At 40.9% G+C, this 11,834-nt stretch overlaps 1 protein-coding gene across 7 annotated transcripts in view; it reads left to right on the top strand.

Annotated features, from left to right (window-relative positions):
* The first annotated feature begins 2,293 nt into the window (after positions 1–2,293).
* MAP3K13 (mitogen-activated protein kinase kinase kinase 13) overlaps positions 2,294–11,834 on the top strand; it is a 43,084-nt gene continuing 33,543 nt past the window's right edge. For 4 of the 7 annotated variants that reach the window (XM_081006667.1, XM_081006669.1, XM_081006668.1 and 1 more), the window contains exons 1-2: positions 2,294–3,463; positions 8,004–8,133. The gene's annotated coding sequence lies outside the window, so the exon portion shown is untranslated. Of the gene's footprint in view, positions 3,464–6,533; positions 6,715–6,877; positions 6,899–8,003; positions 8,134–11,834 lie in introns of those variants that run through there. The other 3 variants (XM_081006670.1, XM_081006672.1, XM_081006671.1) reach the window with 3 other exon arrangements.

The following is an 11,834-nucleotide window of genomic DNA, read 5'->3' as shown; positions in this document are numbered from 1 at the left end:
AGCCATGGGCACATGGGGCACGTGAATGCTCCACAGTCTGTTGTTTTTCTGTGGAATTCACATTTGGAAATATGCCCAGTCGCAAAGAGCACATACCTGCTTGTTTCCAAAGTAGTGCTAAAATAAATTAACAAGTCCTCAAAGAGGCAGGCCTGTTCCAGTCCCCACCTCAGCTAGTCTCGAAGTGCGAGGAAGCCAGTGCAAATTTATCAGCAATTTCAGCAGACATTGTGTCTAAAGAGTACAGCAGCTACCTTTGGGCTGTCCAAAATTCTGGCACCTTGGCTGAGTGTCCTGGAGCATGCACAGAAATCCTTGATCTCCAAGGGGCATGTAGCATTTCAAAGACCGCAGGGCAAATGTGCTCCTGAGCATATGCAGAATCCTTTTCCTCTTGTAAGGTGTGGGGAACCTTTGGCCACCCCAGCTCTTGCTAGACTGCAACTCCCGTCAACTCTAGCAAGCAGGAGTTCAGCAACATCTGGAGGGCCAGAGGTTCCCCACACCTGAGCTAGAGACTCTGCAGGTATCTGTGGATTCTGGAGTCCCAGAATTCGCCTTAAGTGTATTTTTTCATGGATGTTAGTGACTTCACCTGCATGATGCTGCATAGGAGGTGACCTAGGATGAGATGGCTGGCAGGTACTCATGCTATGGCCTGGCTGACTTGCTTGCACAGTAAACGGGAGACGAGTACTCAGTGTGTAATCTTATCACAGTGAAGAATGGTAGCAACTTCCCCAAATCTCTTGCTAAGCAGCAAAACTCTGTATTGCTGGGTCTGCCTGCTGGCAAATATAACATTGAATCACAATGGTACAAAATAACTCAGCAAGCTGACATTTATCAAGAGTTAAAAAAAGGTTAGTGTACTAAATATTATTTCCAATTCTAGGTAGTTTGCTATTGGAGAAATACCATATATGATTATAAAAATCTAAAGCAAAGATTATTTAAAAATATGATTTCATTTCTAGATCAGACAGACAAGATTTCTTCTGCTACATATTTCTTTCGTTATCATATACACACAAAACTTCTATTTTTAAACAGGAAATATTTTTGTAACCTAAGGTCTATTATACAAATCCATACAGATGTTTATTTTGTTACAGTTCTGTTAAGTTGTATACAAATTATAAAGATTCCAAGTTTTTTTATGTTCTCCCGCGAGTCTATCATTTACTAAATTTGCGAGTTTCGCCATTACTGCATATTCTGATAGTTTCTCTTTCCATGCATCTATTCCAGGACATATGTCAGATTTCCATATGTTAGCCAACACCACTCTGACTGCTGTGGTCATATAACTAAATAGTTCCACTGACGATTTCACAATACAGTAGCTGAAGGAGTCATTCCCAATGGCATAGTTTTGGGGTCCAGTGCAAATTTTTGTCTTTTTTACATTTTTTCATTTCGAAATGAACTTTCCTCCAAAACTTTTTGGTCTTTTCACAGGTCCACCATAAATGGAAGAAGGTTCCTTGAGATCTATGACATTTCCAGCAATTTTTGTACAGTCATACTTCATGTTACGGCCGCTTCAGGTTACGTGTTTTAGGGTTGCGAACTGCAGGAAACCCAGAAGTACCAGAAAGGGTTACTTCCGGGTTTCACCGCTTGTGCATGCACAGAAGCGCCAAATTGTGCCGGCGCCTGCGCAGACACAGCGTTTCAGGATGCGAACGCTGCGGGTTGCAGATGTGCCTCCGTCACGGGTTATGTCCGCAACCCGTGGTTCCACTGTACCAATTTTGTTTTAGGGCTTAACTTGCAGTGAATTTTGCCAGGAAGCTGTGGATACGTGATTTTTGTGGTGCAGGCTGTGCCCCTGGCTATGATGTGTGATTTGACGGTGGGTTTGGAGTGGCCCAATGCAAAACCACGTTTTGGGCCACGGTGTCGCCAGGAAGCTGTGGATCCATTATTTTTGTGGTACAGGTTGTGACATGGCCATGATATTTGATCCGATGATGACTTTGGGCTGATCTAGTGCAAAAATCATGAGGATCCGTGTTTTTCAACCATGGTTTTGCGCCATTGCGGTACCATGAAACAGTGGATACATGATTTTTTTGGTTCTGCCTACAGACAAATACGAGGTGTAGAGTATCATGGTGTTTTTATTTTGTTTCAATATAAAAATCATATGAATTCATGAGGATCCATGTTTTTGTGGTGCTGCAGCACGGCTAAGTGTTGGATCCACTTTTTTTATAGTCCAGTCTGTAGGTTGTGATTTGACACTGGATGTGATTTGACACTTCCAGATGTGATTTGACACTGGATTTGTTGGAGTTATTTTTTTAAAAGTGGAGGATCCATGAGGATCCGTGTAGATCCGCTTTTAACCCAAACCCACCGGGGAAAGCGAAAGGAGAAGGATCGCTCGCTTTTAGAAACGGGGAAGTCTGGCTGCGAAAGCAAATTTCATTCATTTCATTCTCCTCCTCCTCCTCCTCATGCCCACTCAAGTCACTCACATACACAGGCGCAGGGAAAGCTGCTCCGCCTACCCCGCCAGCCCCGCTCTTCTTTCCCAAACAATGGATCAGCTGCTCCACAGGCAGCCAGATACCCTTGCGGGAGCATAGCAGAGCAAATAATCGTTGCTTAGCGATGTCGATGAGAGGTTTCCACACCTTTTTGTTTTTGGTCCCCTTTTATGTCCATCTCCAGCATAGTCAAGGAGAGAGAGAAAGAGAAAACTGGAGACAGATTTCTGGGGGGATTTTTGGCCCCCGGAGGCCAGTTTTGCCAACCCCCTGGATACGCACCTGAGATGAATTCACAAAACGAAAATAGCTTTTTCACTTAGGTGTGAAAATATAAAAATAAAAATCGATCACATAACCCTATTTGAATAGCAATGCCCATTATCCTAGAGGGGAGGGAGCGGTCCCCTCAAATATTTTATTGGGAGGGCTGTAGGAACCTTGGCTCCTATGGGTGTGAATTAGTTGATCACAATGCAATCCTGTGTGCATCTACTCAGAAGTCAGTCCACTTAGGTTCATTAAGGCTTACTCCTAGGTAAGTGTGTATATAGAATTCCAGCTTCCATCTCTGCTGCAACTGCCGTCGAACCCCGCGGCGCTATTTATCTATAACGAGAGCGCTGTATAGGTTACTGCGGAATAGGAAGCAGGAGGGAGAAATTGGTACTTGGAATAGCCGCAAGCCTCTGGCCTTTCAAAGTTCACATTGGCATTAAAAGCGATTTAGGCTGAACACGCTTTAAGCCGCATCCCGAATTAAACGCATTTATGTAAGCCTTCCAAGCACTGCGCAGCTTCCGGAGGCGTCGTGGAGCCGGAAGTCGAGGACCCAAAACACAAGGTTGGCGGCCGAGAGCGTTTGCTTTAGTGTCAGGTGATGCCGGAAGTGACGCGCTGTTGATGGCCCGGCAGGTGGGAGGAGGACCAATGGCCGCTAGTGGCTTCAGGACGGCGGTTGGGCGGTGAGTAACGGGGTGCTGTGAGGCGAGCGAGCTAGTTGGGGGGACGCGCGTCCTTGGCTCGGGCCGCGGTTTCGCGGCGTGGCGGCGGTTGGGCGCGCGGAGGCACCTCCGGGGTTTGGCCGGGGGGAGTTTCTCGCAGCATTTCCTTGTGAGAGGGCGCTGCTTTGGGCAGGGGGTCCTGCCGGTTCCTTTGCCCCGCCGGCTGAGGGGATTTCCCTCACCTCAGACACGGATTCCTGGCTACGTGGTGCGGGCAGGACCGCAGCTCGTCGCTGGTGTCTTTGGGGCACGCAATCCGCACATCCGCGCCACCAGGCGTATCCTCTTCCTCGATACTTGGCAGATGGAAACAGGGACGCGCTTGTAACAACCCTGTTCTGATTCCACAAAAATCGCTCCCTGAAACCCCTTCCCACCATTTCACATGGCTGGATGCTCTTCACCACCAGCTGCACACTCCATTCTGCTTTCCATCGATTAGGAACATGCGAAGCTGCCTTACACTGGGTCAGACCGTTGGCCCATCTCGTTTAGTATTGTTTGCACTGATTGGCAGCAGCTCCTTAGTCTTTCACGCAGTGGATTTTCTCATCCCTCGCTAGAGATGCTTGTGATTGAACCTGGGACCTTCTGTGTGCCAAACATATGTTTTACCACTTCCCCAAGTCAAGTGAATCACTGTTCTTTTGATAAAGATGCGTTTGGAAACCACACGTGTGGTTTGTGTGTGATCCTTTGTAGAATCACAAAATTGTAGAGTTGGAAGGGACCCAGTGGATACCAGCTATGGCCCACACCTTGCAACGCCTTGTTGCAGAGTTTACTGCTTGCTACGCGGGTGGCGCTGTGGGTTAAACCACAGAGCCTAGGACTTGCCGATCAGAAGGTCGGCGGTTCAGACAAAATATAAAGACTTGTTGGAAAATAAAACTCCAAGGTGGCTTTCACCTTTGGAAGCCAAGGCCCGAAAAAGACCCAATATGGAGGCTAAATGGCCAAAATATTGGGAAATACTAGAAAAAGATGGAGACAACTGGAAATTGCAGAGTTTGGAGAAAATGAAGGATAAAGTGCGAGACTGGTTACATTACGCTCAGATTAAAGAAGTCTTTAAAAATGACAAGAAACTAGGGTTCTAGGTGGAGAAATCGAAACTAGAAACAGAACTGTTAGAACCAAAGTCTAAGGTACTTTCAAGAATGTATAACTTGCTGTTAAAATGGAATACACAAGATGAAATGGTTAAATCGGCTATGATAAAGTGGGCGCAGGACATTGGGCATAATATCATGTTTGAGGACTGGGAAAGGTTGTGGAGTACTGGGTTGAACTTTACTGCATGCAATGCTTTGAAAGAAAATGTAATGAAAATGATATATAGATGGTATATGACCCCAGTCAAACTTGCAAAAATATACCACCTGTCTGATAATAAGTGCTGGAAATGTAAAGAGAGTGAAGGAACATTCTTCCACCTCTGGTGGACCTGCCCTAAAGTGAAGGCGTTCTGGGAAATGATCTATAATGAACTGAAAAAGGTATTTAAGTATACCTTCACTAAGAAACCAGAGGCCTTTCTTTTGGGCATTGTCGGCCAAGGGGTGGTAAAGAAGGACCAGACATTTTTTATGTATGCAACAACAGCAGCAAGGATACTTCTCGCAAAGCACTGGAAAACTCAAGATCTACCCACACTGGAAGAATGGCAGATGCAACTGATAGACTATATGGAACTGGCCGAGATGACCGGCAGAATCCGTGACCTGGGAGAAGAGAAGATGGAGGAGGATTGGAAGAAATTTAAGAACTATTTACAAAAACATTGTAATTTGAGTGAATGTTAAGCAGGATGCTAGATCACAAATAATTGAGCACCACTAAATTAGATGATTTAAGATAATAAGTGAAATTGAGAAAATATGAACTTTTCTGAGAATTATAAGATTATAAATATACAGATGGGATATAAGAATGCAAATAAGATAATAAATTGCTGGCAAAATGTTACAACGATGAAAGTGGGAGCGGGAGATGTGAGGAAGTCCAAAGAAAATGTGAAATTATGTTAAGATATATGTTACACTGTTTATTATATTTATTTCTATTGTAAACCCCAATAAATATTTAAAAAAAAAAAAAAACAGAAGGTCGGCGGTTAAAATCCCCGCGACGGGGTGAGCTCCCGTTCCTCGGTCCCTGCTCCTGCCAACCTAGCAGTTCGAAAGCACGTCAAAGTGCAAGTAGATAAATAGGTACCGCTCCAGTGGGGTTGTGGCGCTCATCTCGCTTTATTGGCCGAGGGAGCCGGCGTACAGCTTCCAGGTCACGTGGCCAGCATGACTAAGCTGCGTCTGGTGAACCAGAGCAGCGCACGGAAATGCGGTACCTATTTATCTACTTGCACTCGGACGTGCTTTTGAACTGCTAGGTTATCTGTACTTAGGGCCAAATGAAACACCATAATTTTTATACAGATTTTTTGGCATGTGCGAGATGTTGTCCTTGCCTAGTCAAATGATTTAACATGGTTCCAGATTTAGACTAGCTCATGTTCTGAATTTTCTTTCAGAACACTTGATTGTGCACATTGTTTTAAGTATGCTGCTACAATCTGTAATGTATTAACTACTTGTTATAATATCAAAAACGAGGATTTGTTTAGGGCTGTCATGTGATTAAATAATTCTTAGTTGATTAATGAGTGGAATAATGCATTTGTTAAATTTGCATAGGCATTAAAACAACAGCTCTGAAAAAAGCAAGCTTTTAACTGACTAAGCTTTCAATTGATTAAATGTTGCAGCTGGTATTTCCATTTGTAAAGTAGAATACTGCCAGATAGGTAGGATATAAATTAAATAATATATGGTTGTAACTTGGAAGTGAGTTGCAGAGCTAATTTTTGCATCATCAAGAGAGCTTCTCTATGACCTTCCTATTCATGTTTGATGCACAGGGAGTGCAATAAAAGGGGCTGAAGGATTTACATTCTAGAAAGAGTTCCTAGTAAGATATGTTACAACAAATAAGTTCATTTAAATTTAAATTTGTTTCCTGCCATATCTTTTAGGCTTAGGTATTTGCTCATGGTGTCCTGATCACATGTTACATGCAAACATACATGAAAACACCTGCCATCAATGAAAGCATGCTTATCAATATATTTCCCCCAGATTTGTGGCCCACCACAGGGTTGTTGTCTTGCACAGCAATTACGTAAGTGGGGAAATAGCAAGCAAACCCAGAATGGAGTACTGAATGGAGTGTTTATTATAAAACGGAGAGCAGTTAGTAGATACAAATTTGTCTAAAGTTTTTACAGTCTGTGCCCTTTTTGTACCACCAGCTTAAATGAACTTGTCCTATGGAGAGATAGGCAGATAGAAGACTTTCTCAATGCTGACTGCATTGTTACAGAATTCCCTCCCATTGGATGTGTGTTTCTCTCATTGACTGGTTTTGTTTTCTTCTGCTTTTAAGTGATAATGATATTAGTCTATCTAGGTTCTTAATGTTATAATGTTTAAGTATTGCTGCTATTTTTTTTAGTGCTGATTTTGAAAACAGTTGTTTTTAGATAGTTATTATTGTAAATCTTAGATGTGATTTTTAACCTGTTTTACAATTATCTTATTTTATGACCATTGTATGTTTTGACTCTGAGAGAATAAATATCTAAATAAACAAAATGTTAAAAATAGTATGCATTAGTGAAAATGCCAGTTTTGATGTCCATAGTCAACTTCTAAAAGTTGACAATAATATTTTAATGTTACTGTGATGTTATTTTTGCTTTAAAAAAAAAAGAGTTCTGCAGTCTTACACTAATTTATCAGGAAGTAAACCCTATTAATATAGCAGTGCCCCATAGTGGTACAACCTTCTGGAATAGTTAAGTTTATTTTATTATTATTTATTTTATTATTGTTATTTTATATACAATTTTTAAAAATATTTTTCTTCTAAAGTGGATTTAAAATAAAAACAAAAGCAATTTGTCAAAAACAATATTAAATCACCTTATTGTTTATAATCAAATTGGTTTCAACAAAGTTTGGACAAATGCACTTACTCTATAAACCTTTCAGAAGCTGTAACTGCGAAGGTGAGAATAAACTCTCTTTGGAACAGTTAAAACACACTTCTCAAGAAATTATTTTCTGCTTTTACCTCAGGCTGCCAGAAAGAAAAATGTTAAATTTCACCATGATTTTATTTAATATTTTTATGCAATGTTGAGCAAATAAGCAGGTTCATGTAATAGTGCAGAGTTAAGTCCCCCCATGCTGTGCACAAAAAAGCAGAATTTACTCAATTTTGCATTTGTTTCTTGTAGTATTTTTAAGTTGTCCTAGTCTTGTGCCTAAGCTCTGCACCTTAAATGAAGTTTTCCCTCTTGGATTATATATCCAACAAGAACATTCCCTAGAATTTGGCAGGAAACAAACATAGTTTCTTTACATAGTGTGCGCTCTTTTGTAAATGTTATAAATCACAAAATGTGCATATGTTTGACTAACTGTTTGAATTTCCCCCCCAGTGCACTAAAATCCAGATTTTGGGGGATAGCGTCAAACAGACCCAATCAGCAGGAATGCATGGATAATTAAAGCTTCCAAAAATGAGTCGTGAATTGTTACCCTTCTTCTGGAATCCACAATTTGAGGACAGTAAGTAGTTATTTTTGCTTTGTGTGGTGTTTTAGAGATGCAATTCTGTCAAGTGAACAAACAAACTATCAAAAAAAAGAGAGAGAGAAATCACACTGACATTTAGTTGGTGTCATCCAAAAGGACTTGCTGATAAAGGCTTCTGTATGTTAGGAACATAAGTTTTCCTCTGTTGATACCTTTTAAATATTTATTTGTAGGTTTTAACAGTCATTGTGTTTTGTGGAAGAAATTGCAGGTAGCAATCCCTAACCCCTGCCAACGTGGAATGTAACCCCCACACAAATTGGTTGCTGCCTGTACACATAAGAACTAATGCATATTAGACATGATAGGGCGGGTGATATATAACTCACAGAAAATTGGTCAAAATGTTACAGCATTGAAATATCTTTATGGTTGTGTTCACATTTATCGCTAAGCCATGATTTGTTCAGTAAATCATCTTAACAAGCATGTTATGGTCTGCTTTTACAAAGCTTTCTTTCTTTGTTTTCTAGTTGCTCTTGTCTCACACATTTGAAGCATAGTTAGCCTTTGGGGTTGAGTGTCCAAACAAACTATAGTTAAAACAGGCCCTGGTTCATATGCCAAAAGTAAACCATGGGTTCACATAATGGTTTGTTGGTAGAAAAGAACCATGCTTAGTCTGCTGGGCTAGGTTCACATGTTCAAACAAGACATACCGGTAGTTCAAATAAACCATAGACTAACAAAATTATGACTTTTTGTTATGTGTAAATCAGGCCATTGTCTAGCTCCACAACATAGAGTTAACATTTTGTAAGGCTTCCCCCCCTGTATGTGGTATATTTAATAATAAAAACTCTTATAGGGAAAAGGGGAATCTTCATCTTCACTTAGTGGTTGGTTCTAGTTACAATAGCTAGGGTTTCTATAGCCAAAATGTATAATGAGGAATGTGAGGGACAGTTGTTTGGATTAATAGAAAATATTCTGCTAAATGTGAATTGACAAGTACCCTTGCTGTTGGAAAACTGTAAGTCAAGATGCTTTCAAAATATAATGGGCATCCAGAACATAATATGAAGTGCATTTCAAGTTAAAGTTTAAACCAATACTATTACTATATGCACTAACTTGCTTTTAGTAAAACTATAGCTTGACAGCTTTTCACCTGCAATCCTTCCTGATAAAGATGTTTAGGGTTAAGGTGTACATTTTAATGGATACTGTTGCCACATTTTTATTGAAATGGCTCAGAATTTGACATATTTGAATGCTGAGCCTTTAGCTGAGTTGACTAAAAGAAGGCTTAAGATTTCAACCATTTTCCTGTTGGTTCCTGTGTTGATTAGTTTACCAAGATTAAGCCAGAGTACTCCAGTTTGGATTTACTGGGGAACTCTGACTTAATGTAAATTAGAATCTCTGTGCTGAAGTTGGTGTGCAAGGGGAGGACAGGCAAAGGAGGTGTATGTGGTCATGAGGTTTGGCCATGCATCATAAATCATAAGTAGTATATGAAACTATGGACAATTCTCCAGATATGGCCAGTATTCATCGAATGTGTCTAGTCCCTATTATACATGCGAACCAGAGCTGTAAAGCAACTGTAAATGGTAATTTAAAATGTAAGCTTCAGTTTATAGCTGCTGTTTGTACTATGCATGTTTGTGTTACTGAACAGAACTGTGTTCTGCAAAAATTATGACAAAGCATGCATTTGAAAGGGATGTTAAAGTAGTTTATTCTGCAAGGAGGATTTCTCAGCACCCAGGATTGTTAATATAGAACTGGCTTTTCACAATTTCCTTTGCCCCAGTTAAGTCAAGAAGCATTACAGCTGTCAAGAGTATCACTATATGTGGGGTTTTTTCAAGCTTCTTCCCCAGCAATAAACTGGGCTGAAACTTCAGTGACAGGAAATTTTTAGAAAGCTAATATACTATTGTACAATATGCACAATAACTTTTTGTGGATAAGTTTCTAACCTCTCCAATGGTCTTCCACCTTTTTCTTGTAGGCCTTTCCTAGCGTGATTCCAGTGTATGTTGCTTCAGGCTCCAATTTAGAAAGAAGATGGAATTATAGCTGAAATTCTTCCATAGTCTAGTTTTCTAGTAGGATTGCCAGGTTCCATATGGCATAGAGCTTCTGTGCCTTGAATAGCTGCAATAGAAGCAAGAATTACATATTACCTTTAGGCAACTGTAGCTCTAGCTGCCACAGTGTGCTCTAGTTCATAGTTATATAAAGAGGTTATATAAACAGGGATTTATATATAAATAAGGAAAGTTGCAAAATGAAGCACAGATCAAAACACAGAGTTACTTAGGCTGTGACAGTCGCAATTAAGGTTACTAGATTTTGAAAACGAAAGGCCAACTATGCCTCAAATAATTGGCTAGAAGAGAGAATTTTGGCAAATTCACTTCTCAAACTGTAGATCTGTGGTGGTGGTGGTGGGGAACTACACATAGTAACATTTTCAACTGCTGGACACAGGGTCCCAGTTTGTATTGGCAACATTAATATTATTGGCTGTGTTTGAACTGCTAAACCTTAGTATTACATGAATGAGCCTCAGACATGTCATCTTCACCTTTTCCTCCACTACTCTGGGGTGACTTTTGCTTCTGTTTTTAACCACATCTTAGTGTCCTGTCCAAACCCAAGCAAACTATGACTTACCATAAAACAAGCAAGCATTCACAGACAGAAACGTGCAGCTTGTCCACACCTCTGTCACTCAGGAACTAAGTCATGGTTTAGCTTTGTTTTATGTCCAAACCTGGGATTGCAATTTGCCCCACCCAAACAGACAAGGAGTGGTACATCAAGAACATGCCTTAGTTACAGCGCTTGGTTTGTTGGGAGTAGGGCAAATCACAAGCCCAAGTTCGAATGTAACTCACAAGCCCAGGTTCGAATATAACTCACCAAACCATGGCTTAGCTCTCAAAAGTGAGGGAGGAGTGACCTAGTTTCAGTTTTCTCCCTGTGAACCAGCATACTTGCTTGGTTTGGGATGATGGCCAAAGCTTCCCTACCCTTGAGTTAGGTGCTGTGATGAGACTGCCCGCTACTTTTAAAATTTGCTTCTCTCTCTCATATTCACTTGTGTCATAGGACACAAGTTTGATACTATTCAGTGGGAATTCTGAGTAAACATGCCTGTAATTGGGCTGTTAACCTACATGGGGAACATTTCTAGTCAGACAGACAAATTTAAATATACTTAGAAATGCTTATCAACAGATTTTCAGATTAAGAGTTTACTTGCTGGTGAAGACCAAAGTCCAGCATTATGTTTCCACCAGTGGCTGGCCAAATGTCTTTGGAAGCGCACACACAGGTCATGGCTTTTGTCTGTTGCATGTCACCAGCGTACTGCAAAGTATATTGCCACTTGAACATGAAAACTACCATGAGTAATAGTTCTCTGTTCACTTATGTTTGTCTAGACCATTTTAAGAAACCAGTAAAATGATTTGTAAGGAGAAAAGAGTTGTGAGGCAGGTGTGTGTGTGCATTCTGCATGCTGGATTCAAGCAAAATCCAGAGTGTACCGTAGTTTTCACCATATAGGACGCACTTTTTCCCCTCCAAAAATGAAGGGGAAATGTGTGTGCGTCCTATGGGGTGAATGCAGGCTTTCGCTGAAGCCTGGAAAGGGAGAGGGGTCGATGCGCACCGACCCCTCTCACTCTCCAGGCTTCAGGAAGCTATCCGCAAGC

This window comes from Podarcis pityusensis (genome assembly GCF_964106645.2).
Source record: "Podarcis pityusensis genome assembly, chromosome: 5".
Classification (NCBI taxonomy): domain Eukaryota; kingdom Metazoa; phylum Chordata; class Lepidosauria; order Squamata; family Lacertidae; genus Podarcis; species Podarcis pityusensis.
Note: the sequence above shows the minus strand (reverse complement) of the source record. Positions and strands in the feature narration are given on the sequence as shown.